General features: G+C 44.4%; 1 protein-coding gene and 1 long non-coding RNA gene across 5 annotated transcripts in view; one reads left to right on the forward strand and one right to left on the reverse strand.

Annotated features, from left to right (window-relative positions):
* The window catches only part of TJP1 (tight junction protein 1), a 196,012-nt gene that overhangs the window by 107,034 nt on the left and 72,888 nt on the right, over nucleotides 1-16,090 (forward strand). The gene's annotated exons all lie outside the window — the stretch shown is intronic.
* Nucleotides 8,914-12,623, reverse strand: LOC141469964 (uncharacterized). Its single transcript, XR_012463481.1, has 3 exons — nucleotides 12,548-12,623; nucleotides 10,935-11,138; nucleotides 8,914-10,499 (listed from the first exon to the last, which is right to left on the reverse strand). It is a non-coding gene; the product is annotated as an uncharacterized lncRNA (long non-coding RNA).

The following is a 16,090-nucleotide window of genomic DNA, read 5'->3' on the forward strand; positions in this document are numbered from 1 at the left end:
TCTGGTCTTGAAAACCTCCAAGGGTAGAAGGAGAGACAGAGGTGATAATATGAAGAGATTAAAAATCAGTTTGTGCTTTGCAATGCAACGTAGCTTTCAAAAAAGCCTGGACTGTCTGCACTGTATCCGTAAAAACTTCATCCTGGGGAAGAAAGTGACAACATGGGAACCTGTCCAATCCCCATACTTTGCCAATACATAATAAGCTATAATTACCTGCCTTGCTGAAGTAGCAAGCACTTTAAGACACTCAATCAGGAGAGAAAAAAATGAAATGAAAATATCAACAACTGAATGTGCAAGGTGCATGAGTTTTTAAGAATGGCTACCAATATTTGGCTTAATTTTGTCTTTTTCAATTACAGTTTTACAGCAGTACTGCGTATTTATGTACCCCCAGTTAATTTCTAAAGCACATAAAAGCTTCTTCAAGTGATTAATTTGGCCATAGCCCCCGTTGATGTTTGACAGATGTAGAGAGAAGTGACGTGATTAACCCAGGGCCACCGAGCGTCCCCGTGGCAGCTGGGTGGTCAGACCCAGGTGTTTGTGCTCTCTGGGTCTCAGCCGTCCCCTCCACGAGGAGGAGGTGACAGAACTAAGGCAATACAAGAGAATTCTCTGTGAACAATGAATACTTTCTTCTAAAAAGGTCCCAGAAAATGCTTGGAAGAGGAATGTTGAAAAGCTGTATGCTTCATGCTCTGTATTTTTACACTTTTTCTTCAGATATATAACATAGCAAAAATGAAGAACCTAGTAAATGACCTTCATATAAAGAAACCCAAAAACTAGAAGAGAGAAATGAAAAAGGCTGGCTTTGAGGTCATTTACAGAGCTGGAGGGACGTGAGGCTGGCGCAGTCCAGAATTTAACATCTGTATCCTGCTGCTGCTGCTAAAACATGGGTGTAGTCACAGTTGTTTGCCCTTTCGTTGCAAAGTGGAGGTTAATAAACATCCCCGACAACAGGAGCAGGTATGATTTAATCACAGCTGTTACCACAGACAGGACTGTGCCAGTTATGTTTGCATTGCATTTATATTTACAGAAACAAGTTTGTTCAGAAGAACATTATCTGTCTGTGAATCTGTGCTTACATCAAAGTATGTCTATTGAATACTTCTTCCATATAGCAGAGAATGGAAATGGAAAGATAACATTACAAATTAAATATTTGTTTAAAACATTGAAAGAAATGTTAAAAATAGAAAAAAAAAAAAAAAAGGTCAATTTCTGGAGCATCTTATTATTAAATATGTTTTCGTGATGAGTACCAACTTCCCCAGAGAGGAGAAAGGGCAAAGGGCGGTTTCTACAATAACTATCAGGTTGCTCGTGAAGGTTACTACAATATTTGTCTTGCCCATTCCATGCTTTGCTATGCAGTCAGAAACAGATTTCTGTGTTTTCAAGAGCTGTTCAAGCATAATTAGAGGCTCAAAATGAGTTGAAATCTCAGCTGGCGGCCTAGCAATTTGTTTTCATGCGGCAAGTCATTCAAGATTTATATATGTATAACTCTTTGGTGGAGTAAGGGGATAGCCTCAGCCCCAGTACTCTCTTATACCTCTGTTTTTATGCAAGGTGTCATGCACTCAGTGTCCAGCTCTGGGCTGTCTTCTGCCCCTTCACGGGGCAGGATCTTCGTGGCTGCTGTGCTTTGTCTCTCCGAGGCAAAGACCGCAATATAATTGTAATAATGTCATATAATGGCGCGTTGTTTCATTTGCAGTGCATTGCAGCAGTGGGGTCATGTCTAAAACCAGGAGCCGTGCAGGGGGTCGGGCTCCCCTGGAGTGGGAGGAGGGTGTCCGTGGCAGGAGCCCTGCCGATGGAGCGTTGCTCCATGCGGGAAGGAGCCCCCTCTCCCCCATCCCAGCTCTCTCTGGAGGGCGGTGGCATTTTTTGCAGTGGCATGAAAAAGGCTAGGATGTAGATGTCCTTCGGTTACACAATCTAATCTGTTCATTTAGAAACAAAATAGTAATTTTTAAATGCAGTATGATACACAATGAAATTTTAATTTAAGACGTTGCAATTCAAATAACAATGTTCACGTGCTCCCCATCCAGACGGAGTCATGACATTAAATCCCGTTTTGATAAGATCTGGTTACCGGCGTTGCAGCATTCTCGTGTCCTAACCTGACGTGCCGCTCTGGAGACACGTTCCCCTCGCAGCTCCCTGCCTCTGGAGCAGGGCGTGCAGGACGGGGCTTGCGCTGCCGTGGGCAGGGAGGGAGACATCCCTGCTCACACCCTTGGCCCTGGGCCCTCCGTGACCGCGTGTGGGTAAAGCTGACCCTGCATATGTGCGAGCAAAGATTTTGCAAAGCTCAGAATTTATTTGTTGTTTTTAATATAACGCGGGCAACAACTGCTCTATTATCCCCTGCCTTTGCAGGCATAATAAACTTTGTACATGACTCGTAATCCTTGCTGAATATGCTTATGTAGGTAGAGATTATTTCACTGATTTTCCCAAATGATCTAAGCATTCAGTGATTACCCATCTAATTTATTTCTGTGCCAAGAATAACGAGTGGGTTAACTGCTGGTGATGCAGCTCTGGCTGGGGAACAGAGAGAGGAGATTTCATGTGAGTTACGGCAACTACTCTGGTGTTCATGGGGAAAAAGGCCCCCACCTCCCCTTCTCCCCTCTTCCCTGCAAATCTCTGTCAACCCCTGTTGCTGCCTCCAGATTACAGGGCTGTTAAAGAGAAACAATTAATTATCTTCATAATCAATTTGTCAGGGCCATTAAGGCTATTAGTGCAGCCAGGGCCATCACACAGTTACAGAAATGGAAAGAAGTAGGCTGGAAAGAAAAATTAATCTGTACTGGAAGACAAGTATATAAAAAAGGTGTTTCTTCTAGTAAAAAGTTTTTGGATGGCGTTCTGTGATGACTTAGGGGCTAGGCTTGCCCTGGTTTTTTGCGTGGTCTTGGCATATATTGTTCAAAAAACAGAGAGATGCCCACTTGTGAAAACAGATTATGGCTACTCTGATAGAAACATTCAGCAGCAGTATGAAATCTGTTTGTCCAGCAGCACTTGTCTAAAAGGCAGCTGTGCACGTATTTGATGTTCTGAGAAATGTCAGTATGACACAGAGGCAGGAAGTAGTCATAGGGCTTATTTCAGCATCCCTACTTGTAATCAGGTCTTCGGGAGACAAAAAGAAGTGTTTTGAGGGATGCCCCTTCTCATGAACTTTTGAAAAGTATGGGAATATAAGTCTAAATAAAGTATCTGTGGAAGACCACCATCAAAAACACTTGTTACATTTATCACAAGAAACTGTATAAATCACTTCAGTATCAAGCATCTTGTTGTCAATTTTAATATGTACTGATCTTAAAACCATAGAAGATGTAAGAATATTATATAACTCACAAAATTATCACACTTGGCAAAATTGCCGTCTCCAGTTTTGAAAACACTTTCAGGAAGACTTGCTAGTTAGGGAGCCAGGTTTGGGGGGAGAAGCCATATCTTTCATTAGGCCAAAGCATAGCTTTGAAAAGAATGGACAAACTTTCAGGCAAAAGGATCGAGGGACTGAGAACAGCCACAGCCACTGGGCTTCACCAGGAAAGCTCGCTTTAATGCTTGTCCTTGCTTTACCTGCTCTGAAAACAAGAAGCGTTTCAGTCCCTAGGCTCTTGCTTTAGCACTTTTCACACATATTAAAATGTCACACGTTTAAAAAAAGAGATGGCAGTTACAGTTTTTCAGCTTGCACACTGGATTGAACTGACAGATGTGTAAAGAAAAGATTTAGCTAATGAAATTGATATAATGTGCACTTTTCTGGGAAGCTTGTGCTACGTAAAAATGTAGAAATGTAAGCTGTGAGAAGTGCTCGTCCAAGTGTGGTACATACAGCATCTGCCCTGTTAGCTTTGCACTGCAAATATTTTTGCTTTGGATCCTTCCGTATGGTCTGTATACGTGTAGCTAGATTAAAGCGTTGCTGTGATTAGAGCCTCTTGGCACCACTGTAATATAGGTTGTGGCACGTGGTCCTGTGCAACGAGGAAGGTTTCTCTGGTAACGCAGCAGAGCCAGGAAGATTTCTGGCTGCATATTTCTCAGATTTAACGTTGGAATTTAAGATACGCCCCTTAGTCATGTATGTTTATCTTCTTGAGTGCTGATGTTTTCTGAGTAAGCAGATGCACGCCCAGTTTCAGCCAGCAGCGCTCAGCTGAGATCAGAATTGAGCTCCCCTTCCTGGAGACAGGTGCCACCTCTGAGTTTCTCTGAAGAACTTCTGGTGTGGCAAATTTTGTAAATCACTTTAAGGATCTGTTTGCAGTATAAATGCCTAGACAGCTGGAGAAAATCAAGTCAACTGAGAGAAATGAGTGACGTTTGGACTCTGTATCAGTATAAGCAGTGTGATGACTCATAAATAAATTTCTCATTTAGTGCTTTACATCTTTTTGAAGCTCTTGTTTACTGTGCTGAACACATCCAGTATTACTCTGTGCTCAAAACTTGATTTTGTAAATCTTGAACCAAAATTGTATTTAGTTATTTCTAAAAAAAATATTTTATTGAAAATGTATTACAGGTTGCAGTTGCTGTGTAAAAAGCGTGCATGCTTTCTGAGGGCGTTTGAGGGAGTCGGCGATAACTGGTTTCACCGAATCTATATCCAGCCAATACTATGTAAATCTCCAAACTAAAAGAATGTGTATCTAAGGATTTCTTGCACATGCATATGGATGGTGGCATATCTTACAGCACCACTTGAAAACTATAATGCAGTTATCCAAGGAGTGAGGCAAGTGGTCTTAGCTCAGATGAGGTACGGGTGCCTCACCTCTGTAAGGCAGGGGATGCCTTTCGCCCACAAGTTTGGAAATCTGCAACTGAGGAGATCTACATGCTTGAAGTGTGGTAGATGATATGCAAGTGTAGATACATAATCATGTTATCTTTGCCAGTAAACCCAGCTGAAGACGACCCTGTCTTTGGCCGCTTACTCCTGCTTCTGTGCTACAAGGATAATTTTTTAACCAGTATCACTTTAGTTTTCCCCATACAGAGTTAGCTTGATGCAGCTGCGGAGGTGGTGACGCAGTGCAAGAGCAGAAACGAGTGGTCAGGCAACACTAGAAGAATGCGGGGCTTCCGTCACGTTAGTGTATATTGCCCACTGATGTCACGTGCTGTGACATACCAAAAGCCAACCCGTGACATGCTTTTTCTTTCCTGACAACAACAGGTCAGGAAATAACGCAATATCCTCCCACACTAAGCATGTTCTTTTCTATTATCCTCTCTTGTATGTTGCCATCTAGAAACTGTTATGTAAAATGAAAACTTTTAAACGGATTTTAAAAACTTGTCATGAGTTTTATTTGTATAATTAAAAAGATTAATATTAACCACACTGTAACAATTACAGATGAAATATTCCACCAGGGCATACTACAAAACAACATGCTGTCCCTGGGAGATAATTTTACTATTGATTGCAGACACAGCTAGAATAGAATATTTAATATCACGGATAACCAGATGTCTCCTTAGTTGCTAAAGATTAAAATTGACTGGAAAGCACTCTTAACTTTAAGATGGGAAGTATGTGATGCCCATTAAATTTGTCTTCAATAGGATCTGTTGAGGGAGGAGGCTGAACTATTGAAACATGGAGTTGAAACTCAAAACTATGTTCTACTGTAGTATTTTATAGAAAAATAATATTTGACACGTTTTGTCTCAGGCTTAATATATTTTTGAATGGTAATGGTTTTGAAAGGGAGCCCCAACAAAACCATTGCAGACCAGTGATGACACCACTGTGCAATATTATCACCCAGTAATATGCAATTACGAAAGCTGCAGGGGGAAGAAATAAGATAACTTGAGTTTCTTCCACTGACACAAACAGCGATCTTTTAAAAGTGCTTTTCTTTTAACTGTTTCTAATATCTGAAGGTAGAAACAAAAGCAGATGCGAAGATGGAAAGGGTTCATAACCCTACGGGCGTGACCCTCAGGAGCTTAATCCCCTTACTTACCTCCTCTAAACCTTGTTGAATTCACTCTTATAGGGCAGGTGCTACTAGGACAGAGCTACCAACTAAGGTGAAGATTACACTGGAATTACTGGGTGTAATCTGGTGTTCCTACTTTTAAGCACATAGTTAGTCCCTTGACTTGATGCACTTGTGCAGGTGAATTTTAAAAGAATAGATGGAGTCTCGTACCAGTTGTAATAAGAAAGGCTGGAGAATAAAAAGTCAAAAGTCTAAAAGTCAAAAGCTGAGTGGCAATAAAAATAGGTGATAAATCTGAGTTCAAAACCGATAATTTCCTGTGGTACTCGTTGCAGCCGTGATATTTGTGCTCAAGAAACTGGAAAAGTGATTTGAGGTTCCAAAACAATCTGGGTTGGAAAACAGCACCTCTGCAACCCCCTTTCCTCCCCAGCCTCCTTGGTCCTTGTACGTGGGGGTTGCTCTTTGGGTTTCAGAGAACAGTTCTGTCACTGTATCTTGTGCAAGGGTTCCTGGAAAAATTCTGGTTTTGAATATAGAGTTGTTTGCCAGCAAGGTGATAAATCAGTCAGTTTTATTAAGCTGTCCCTGGGCTGCCTTTCTGAAATACAGCTTGTAAGTAACGAAGATCTTTACCCTGACGTGTGTCCCTTCATCACTTTTACTCGTCCAAGTTACCTGCGCAGTTAATGTTTGGTACGTGTTGCTTGTTGTCTGGGTGAGCATTTTTAAGAGCGAACTGTTAGTCATGCTCCCTGAAAGCAAAATACGAAAAATAAGAATTCTAGATCAGTGGAGCACAATTGGTACTTGTCTGTGGTGTAACTGTTTGTGGGACTGGAACCACATCAGCAGTGAATGTACACCTGCTTAGGTCTCACAGCTGTCTCTGATTATTTTTACTGTCCCTTGTTTACCAAATAAACCTGGAGAAAGTAGAATAATTCAGAATATCTGACGTTCTGACATCCAGTGGCTACTTCTAGTGAAGCATTTCGTAAAATCAGCCCTGATCAGCTGCAGCGCGTTTAAATATAGTCCTGTTCACAAAAAGTCTGCCTGGGATGGGAAGTAGAAGAGTTTTACATAACATTTCTGTAATAAATTAGCTCTGCTGTCATGAACCAAGATTAAAACTCACAGATAACATTTTCCTCAACAGTGGTCTCAGATTTTGTCACTACACATAATTACACAGACGACAAAGATTCTCTAAGACCTGGTCCAAACCAAGGAGAAAAGAGTTTCTTTTTATAAGGATATCCCAAAATAAAAACCAAAGAGATTACTCTTCAGCCCTGCAGTGATAAATTCTTCAAGTATTTTAAGGCTGAAAATAATCTTGCTTTGCCACTGCAACCTACTTTTAATTCTATTTGTACACCTGCCATTTGCTTAAAAATTGAAGTGATATTCTGTCTGAATAGAAAAACCTTGCGCTGTGTTACACCTAATGCTTTTTTTTTAAGGTGTTAAGCAAGAAATAACAAAGAGTTTAGAACAGCAGGAGTTTAAGACGGGCTGACTGGCAAAACAGGTTGGGTTTATTCCCATGCAGGGCATATCCAGCCTCTGGTGCGTACTTGAGGTGTGTGCTTTAACCTGTTAGTGAGAGGTAAAGTACAGATGTTGGGGATTTTGTCTTTGTCTAAGGGTTCCAGTATGTGAGAGGCAATGGGTTAGTGGAAGCCTCTGGTCACTGTCTACTGAGCAGTTGTGTGCAGCCTGTTCAGAAGAGGCACCTGCAGTGGTACACAGCCTTCGAAAGAGGAAGTGGATATAGGAAGCAAGCTTAACTGCGTGGAAGTGGGAGGAAGATAAGAATCATTACTAGACATCATTACTACATTAATTTTTTCCCTAGGGACTTGATTCAGCAAGACACTGAAATTCTGTACAACTATAAGGACTTGAATTTCCCACAGCTTTCTTTAAACCACTTTCTTGAGGTGGAAACGGATACTTTCTTCTCTTGTGGTTTACATGGTGAATTCTGATTTTCTCTTCCCCTTTTTTCTTCGTTCCTGAAATCCTGAAATCAGGTGGCAATTAAAAATATAGACCGTACAATATTGACTAAACCACTTGCCATCATTGATGATATATAGGCATATTTATAGCTAAGTATCCCAAGACTACCTCATAGGGCAGCAAAACCACCTGATACCTCTGAAAGATCTTAGATGAATTGTTCTCTTTCTGAGCCACACACACCACAAAACCCACAGGAAGTCGTCTCTGTAGTGGCTGCGGTTCTGCAGTTTCCTTCTTCCCTGTCTTTAAGTGGTCAAAACATTTCTTAAAAAGTTAAATTGACACAGAGTAGAGAACAGACTTCCTGTTCTTGCAGTGTAACAGAAAGACATGCCTTCAGTTAGAAAGAAGGATTCACCCATCTGATTGTCCTTCTGTGTCCTTTCCATCAATTTAGGGTTATGGTTTTAACTATACTGATTAAATAGTAGTTTTATTTTTAGGTTTCCTACCAAGAAAATTATAATAGTACTATTTTTAGACATCTCCCAGGAGCAGTTATTTAAATGATGAGTTAAGCACTTGCTTTTCTTCAGCTGTTGACTTTTAAGACAATTTTCTCTCTAAAGATGAGGAAGCCATCCTGTTTGCAGGACCTAAAAGGGCAGTGTTGGGAATATGATTTAAAATTCTGATCCTTCGGCTGACAGATGGGACTTGGTATATATATCAGTATCTAACTGAATGTACTATATATAGGACATATATATGCATAAACACTGATATGTATATCCTTGCTATATATTGATATGTGCATATACATATACAGACATTTACTCTCTCCTTAAAACCTTTTTAAAGGGAATACATAAATAGAGTGGAATCCCAACAGGCTTCAAAAAACATAAGTTGCTCATTTCAGAGATGAATTTTGTAATGTTTTATTAAGAATTTAAAAAAAAAAAAAGTTAAATAGAAGTATAATTCAAGGTTTCTTTCACTTAATATAATTATTTTAGTTTGATTCAACCAACATTTTATCTGGCATTTTCAGAAAGGACAGGAACATAGTCCTGCTATTGCTTTGTTTAAAAACAAGCAAAAACATTCATTAAAATAATTTGTATCTACCAACAAGTATATGCATTTTACCAACGCTAGTAGAATAAGATGGCATTTCTAGCTTCTCTAATTCATATCAAGAGTAGAGATAGAGTTTTAAACAACTGTTAGAAGGAAGGAGAAGGGAGATGTGGAGGGAGGGAAGCAAGGAACAAAGGAAAAAAAAATGGGGAAAAAGGAAAAAGAGACTGAGAGGAAAGAGGGAAACGAACAAACGAACAAATCCCATTAGCCTCTGTAGCCCAAAAGAGTTATGTATGTCCTCTCCCAGACTGGTGAGACATCATCTGTGATCATTTTATATCCACTGCCAGATGTTTCACACCCCTAGACAGAAGTCCTTCCTTGTTTATAAATAGTCTCTGTCCTTGTCAAATTCAGTGTGTGGATTGATGGCATTTTCTCATCCAGTATAAGATGATACAAAAATGGCACCTCCATCTTTGCTGGAACTTTCTCTGCTTAATGCTTTACTTTCATCCTTTTATTTGTTCTCCATCGTTCTCCCAACACCCAAATAAATACTTTTCTTTCCCATGGTTCTTCTCCCCTATTTTAGGGGTCCATCTCCACCTCTCCATGTTTGCATGGCTGTGGTCCTCTTTCAGTCACCCGCCGTACATACACCTCATCTTGTTTTATGGTCTTTAATCTTTGTTCCCAGCCTGTCCTCCTCCCCAGCCCGCAGGCATTGCCCACCCTCCCCAGAACTGTTATTCCAGGGGGGCAGATGAAAAGGAGGGATTATTTTACTCTACTCTTTATCAGGTCACCCTCCCCAGAGTTTCTTTTCGTGCGTCTCAGCACCCTGAAATCTTCCCCCTCCTTCCTGTTGTGATCTCAGCCTTTTCCTTCCTGCCACCTCTGGTCAATACTCGTAGATTCTGGCAATGAAGCCTGCAGGCATAAAAAATGTTGCATTCCGCCTTCTGCATGTGTAGATACATTAAAAAAAAAAAAAAAAGTATCTGAGGCTTAGTTACATCTAGCAATTAACAAATAAAAAACCTGCAGTAATGTTTTCATAGCGAGCGCCAGTAGAGGAGCTTTGGCAGAAGGCCGTGCTGCAACGTAGGGGACCTGTGGTGTGGACGAGTCCCCCCCTGAACTGAGCACAGCCGCTGTGGGAACAGGGGGGTGATGCCTCGGCGTTTCATACTCTGGGAGAGTCTAGTGCTGGAGAGTCAGGGATGGTGGTGAGGAAAGCTAGAGGTTACTGGAGCTCTGAGGCTGCCCGAGGACGTTCTAGGGAGCGGGCTGGCACCGTGTCTGCCAAGAGAGAAAGTCCCCTGGGTCACTCTGCCTTCTGCACGCCGTGGCCGAGGAGTTGGCCCTTCCCCCTGATTTCGGACTGCTGCCTTGGGAATTTGCTTCAGCTATTTCCTGGAATATGAATTTGTTTATTTTCAAAGGAGAACAAACGTAAAGCTCATACAGTAGCTTTGGGTAGGGCGTTTCTTTGTAGTGGAGTGATTTGGATCATTGAATTATTGCCTCTTTTAAAGAATTTAGGTACTGCTGAAGGTGGCTAGGAGCACGAAAGCAGCTGGTGGCACATAAAAAGTACAACTGCAAGAATGTTGTGGCCCTGATACCATGCCTTTTACTGTCATCTATGCCTTGTGAAATGTTTGCAAAGCAAGTGCAAAATACTCTGATTTTGGTGTGGGATTTTTTCTCACCTGCTTTCCTTTCACTAGAAGCTGGTCTATATGATTAGTCATGGAACTTCTCCTCTAGTCCAATATTTAACGAGTAAATTAATCAACATAATAAACTGTGGAGCCTAGCGATGTGGCTAAGACACAAGCGTGTCACCTTTTCACTGAGGTCTGAAGCACTGTAGCGGGTGATTCTTTTGGAAGTTGTTCGATTGACTTACGACTTGGTCCCACAGAACCTGGGGGTATGTGATTAACAGCCGGTGCCACGCGCTGCCGGGTCGCAGTAAGGCCGGAGCGTGCTGGTGGCTCCCACTCCATTTTCAGCCCGAGCCCCGTCCTGCATGGGTTAGGCACCCCCCTGCCAAAAGGAAGAGAATGTCTTTGAAAAGTCTTTTTCTAAATGGAAAAAATATGTTTGCAGTGTTTCTCTCTGTGCTTAAATAAATACTTACTTTGTAAAAGACACTAAAACCTCTTCGCCTCAAATACTTGAAAAAGTTTATTTTTCGAAGCCGCGGGGAGCAGTTCGTGGTGCTGTAGGAAATGCTAAGGCTATGGAGTCATCACCTTACACCAACCCCAAATCTCTCAAGTTGTTTCCTTTTTGTGCCTTTATTGCTTTTATCTCCAGAACAAAATGTACCATTAGGAACTCGCGCACCCGTGTCCCGCCCCCTTCAAACAACACACGAACGCGGCGCCGGGTTTGAGCCCTCCCCGAGGGACACCCCGGGCCCGCTGTCCCCTGCCGAGAGACACCCCGGGCCCGTCGTCTCCCCCGGCCCAGGGACACCGCCACGGCCGCCCCCCCGCCCCGGCTCCGCTCCGCGCCGCCCCCCGCGCCGCCATAGGCCGCGCTGGGCCGGCAGCCGCCCGGCCCCGCCGCCCCGACCATGGCGCGGGGGGAGCCCGGCGGCGGCCCGGGCCCGCGGCCGCCCCCGCACCGCGCGTTGGCCGCCGCGGGGCGACGGGGCCGGGGGCTGCCGCTCCGCCGCCGCCGTTGTGGGGGCCGCGGGCCGGGCGGCGGGGCGCGGGGGGGCGGCGGCGGGGCGGGGTGCTCCCCCCGCCGGCGGGATGGGCCGCCCCGGCGGTCGGACATGTCGGTGGCCGGGCGGGGGAACGGGCAGGCGGCGCGGCCGCTGAGGGGACGGGCGGGCTGAGGGCAGCGCGGCCTCTCCCGCCAGCACCGGCACCCCCCTGCCCGGGCGGGCTCGGCAGGAGGGCGGCCGGGCTGTTATCAAACTTGAGCCTCCGCTCCCCGGCCCCTTTCGCCCGCCCCCGTCCCGTCCCCGCCCCGCCGCCCTCCTCTCCCTCCTCCCCCCGCGCCTAGCGATGTTTATTCGGGCGGCGGCGGCGTGAGGCGCGGGCGGCGGTGGGGAGTTTCTCTCCCCCGGCCTGAGTAGTCGCAGGCGCGCACACACACACTACTCCGGGGGAGAGAAGGAAACAAAATGTCTGCCAGGGCCGCGGCGGCTTCCACCAAGGTAAGGCTGGGCCCCGGGGCGGCGGCGCTCCCTCCCCGCTCCCATCCCCGCCGTTCCCCCGCCGCGGTTGTGGCGGCGCCGGGGAGCTCTCACCCCGCCGCGCTCCCGCCGGCCGCGGCTTCCGTCGCCCGTCCCGGGGGGCCGCTCGGCCTGAGGGGGTGGTCGAGGCGGCCCAGGGCCTCCCAGCTGCCTTCCCCGCCGAGCCCTCCCTACCGGCCGCGCCGTGGGGCGCGCAGGTGGCCCCCAGCCCCTGGGGCCGCTGCCCCGTCGCCCGCCCGCCTACCTGTTGGACGTGCGGCGGGACGGGTTGGTGGCGAGCCCCGCTGCTGCCCCGAGCCGGGCCCTGCCCCGGCGGGGGCGGCCCGCCCCCCCGGGAGCCGCCGCCGGTATCGGGCGGAGCGCGCCGGGGCAGGCCGTGCCCCTTTGTTCCCGGCTGGGGAGTCGGCTCGCAAGGAGGAAAGGTTCGACCGGGAGAGTCCTGCACGGCAGGATTTTTCTGCGGGCGCTGAATCGGCCGGGGGTGACCGTCGCTGACAGGCGTTAAACGGCTCCGGGGCGGCGGGAGCCCCTCGGAGAGCGGGGTCGGCCCCGGGGGTGCGGGGGCTCAGGTGCGGGGTGCGCGCCCCGACCCCGCCGTGAGCAGCGCCGGGCCGCCCCCAGGGGAAGAGGTGGGGTGCGGGACGCTCAACAGGTTGTTTTTCCTCCGTGCAAAATTAAAGGTTCGCTTTGAAACGAGCTTGAATTTAAATTCGGAACTAATTTCTCTCTGCCAGTCCCGAGCAGCTGCCCCGGCTTCAGGCCGAGGAGTTCCCGTGGTGTTGGTGTCGCCGGAGCAGGGCTCGGCGGCGTGTGCTCTCCAGTGAAACTCTGCGGTTTCGGTCTGATGTCACGGGCTGGTATGCGCTTACTCAGGAGCGGTGTTCTGCAGGCTGAAGCAAAATACACATGCTATTGCGTTGCTACCCGCAGACTTCAGCCGGCTTGAAATACTAAGTTTTTGGTAAACGTACTGGTTGTAGGGTGGTGGTAGCTGTGGCGATTTTTAGCAATTCTCAAGTCTGAATTTTACTTTGAAGCTTCCAGAGTGTGATTTTAAAAAAACTTAAGGTCATTGTTGACCTGCTGAGTGTCCCAGTGCCCAAACCACGACCCTTTCTAAGAACGCTTTTCCTCTTTTAATTACATTTTAACATACGCACACACACCTTTCAACAGCAACTGCGTATGATTGAAGAAGTAATTTATTTTGGGCGATAGTTCAAACTGGTGGTATCACCTAGCTAGAGAGACAGATAAAGCACTTTTTTTTTTTTTCCACCTGTTAAATGCATTTATTTTAACAGCAAACAGGACTTGAAGATAAATGTTGTCTTTGCTCCTACGAAGAATAGACTTGTATTAGGATTCTGCCACACGAGGAATTGTGAGAAATTGCATCAGCTTAAATTTTGCAGACTTTCTCTTGTATAAAATCAAGGTGTGAGGTTCCGACTTCCAATTCAAAATACTCTCTTAAAGTAGAGCTATTTTGTGAGGCTGGAAAAATATTGCCTTCCACGTGTGCGCGTGCTCTGTCTTAAAAAAAAAAAAAATTTTTTTTAAATACAGAAGTATTATCTATTTTTGACTGTAGACTGGCATATAGACTGGTGTAAAATTGAAAGTTGTATCTTACCATAGCAGTTACTTGAAACTTCTTCCAGATGATGGTCGTATCAAATTGGCCTTTTGAGCACATATACAATACCGGCTGAACTAATTATACTGAAAGGCATGTTAATTTAAGAATGTTGCAAAATACAGTCTCCGTCAGGTTTAACTCTTCACTGGTATACTCTCAGATTTTGTAAAAAATCATGTATTTGAAATAGTATGTGTCTGTCTCAGGAAAAATAAAATAATTTATAAGTCCTGTAACTTTTCCAGTGTAAATTCTTACAGTCTGGGATAGCCCTTTATCGAAGTTATTTCTTACCTTTTTGATCTTGATCACAGAAGTGTCTTTAGAGCCTGGAATCTTATGCTTACCATTTGTATGAATTTCCTTGTCAAAACAGAAATGCTTTCAGTAGATGGGTAGTGTTATTTCTACTTCAGCCGTTAGTTCCTGGGCTACTGTTCATATGGTTTTAATAGTTGTAGTTGAGGGGATTATAAATATTTCAGAAATACTAGAATATTGGAGGACTTCTGTGTTCAGGTTTCAGATCTTGTTTCCTTCAGTCACCCCTTCAGATGTGGTATCTGGTTTCTCATTTTTGGGGTTGTAATGCATTAAAAAACCCCTCTGTGAATGGTTTTCTCGTCATAGTTACTTAACAATTTTTTAGCCTTGTGGGCCTTGTGTCCGTGTCCGCCTTTGTCCTGGCACACTTGACCAGAAGAGAACTAAAAAAAAAAATTTTTTTTGATGAGCTGAATAATTCTTACTTGTACACGTGGGAATCTTGGCTGGTATGATTGATTGTGTTATGCCCTGTTATCAGCAGTCTTTATGCTAGCTTCCACTGCCCTTCTGTTGTGGTTACTTAACTTTTTCCCTGCTATGCTGTAAAGGAATGTGTTTTTATTAAGGTTTTAAATGCTCGCTGTAGCTGTTGGTAGTGTACAATAGAAAACGGTGAGAGAAATGAGATCTTGCAGTCTAATCTAGTGGTGGCTGTGATTGCAGGATGTAGGGGGCCTAATCTCTCCTGATGTCTTTTTGAACAATACTAATGGATGCTGTGGGAATGACTGTCTCAGGGTATTAGTAATGAGATGTAAAGCTTTCCACCTTTAAGCTGAGGGTTCAAATGTAGGCCACATTGGTCAAAAAAATACAAATGCTTTTAAGTAGTAAGTGTGGGGACAAGACTTCTTGAATCCTTGAGCCTTTTCAAAGGCTGAACCTGAGTTCTTGAGACTTTCTTCTAGTTTTACATATGTACATAAAGAGCATTTCCCAGTCTTTCACCTCAGTCCTATAATTAATTGGATTTTGGTTGTTCTAACTGTCTGTCTGGCTCCAGGCACATATCTGTTATCTACCACTTCAGTCAGAAGTTGCGAACTTGATCACGTTAACGGTTCAACACTCGATGATTGTAGGGACTCTTTGGTTTCCTCTGCTAGAGGGAATGACCTGCAGTTTTCATAAATGTAGGTTAGCGTTCTACCCCAGATCTGACTTAGAGACACCAGTGTATTTGTTTCCTGTAGAGGATATATGTGCAAGTTCATAAAGTGTTTTTTAATTTGCTGTAATCGATGAGATAGCTAAGTTTGGAACAATATTTTGTTGTTCTCATTTAAGTCTATAATAACACTGTAATGCTAGATCAATTCTCTGATTGTTGATGAGATTCTTCAACTATAACAGAAGAAGAAATAAATACATAGAAAATGCATATAAGGAAGTAACACCAAATATGGAAATAAGCTGAGGATTTCATTTAACATCATAACCTTCTACTTGGAAAAAAGATCTTGTAAAATGACTGCATTTAATTTTGATAGTGTTCCCATAAGTTGTATTTAAACATTAGGTAATTTCTTCTCTGAAAACAAAACGTTGAAAGAAGTATTTCCTATGTAACTTACACTTTGGGTTTGGATTTTCTTACATTCTTTGACTGTTAGAGTTATGACTATAGGCAACTTCAGCTGCCACATGATAGTTTAGGTACACTTTTCAGTATGAATTATGTTGTAATGATGTGAGAAGAGCCATGAGCTCCACACTCTGTAGATCATTATGAAGTATGTTCTGGAGTTTGCTTCTGGTTCAACATGCAGCACAAAGATTACTGTAATGTAAACAGAGCTTGCAGTATGACTGTGCCTG

This window comes from Numenius arquata, chromosome 11 (genome assembly GCF_964106895.1).
Source record: "Numenius arquata chromosome 11, bNumArq3.hap1.1, whole genome shotgun sequence".
Taxonomy (NCBI): Eukaryota; Metazoa; Chordata; class Aves; order Charadriiformes; family Scolopacidae; genus Numenius; species Numenius arquata.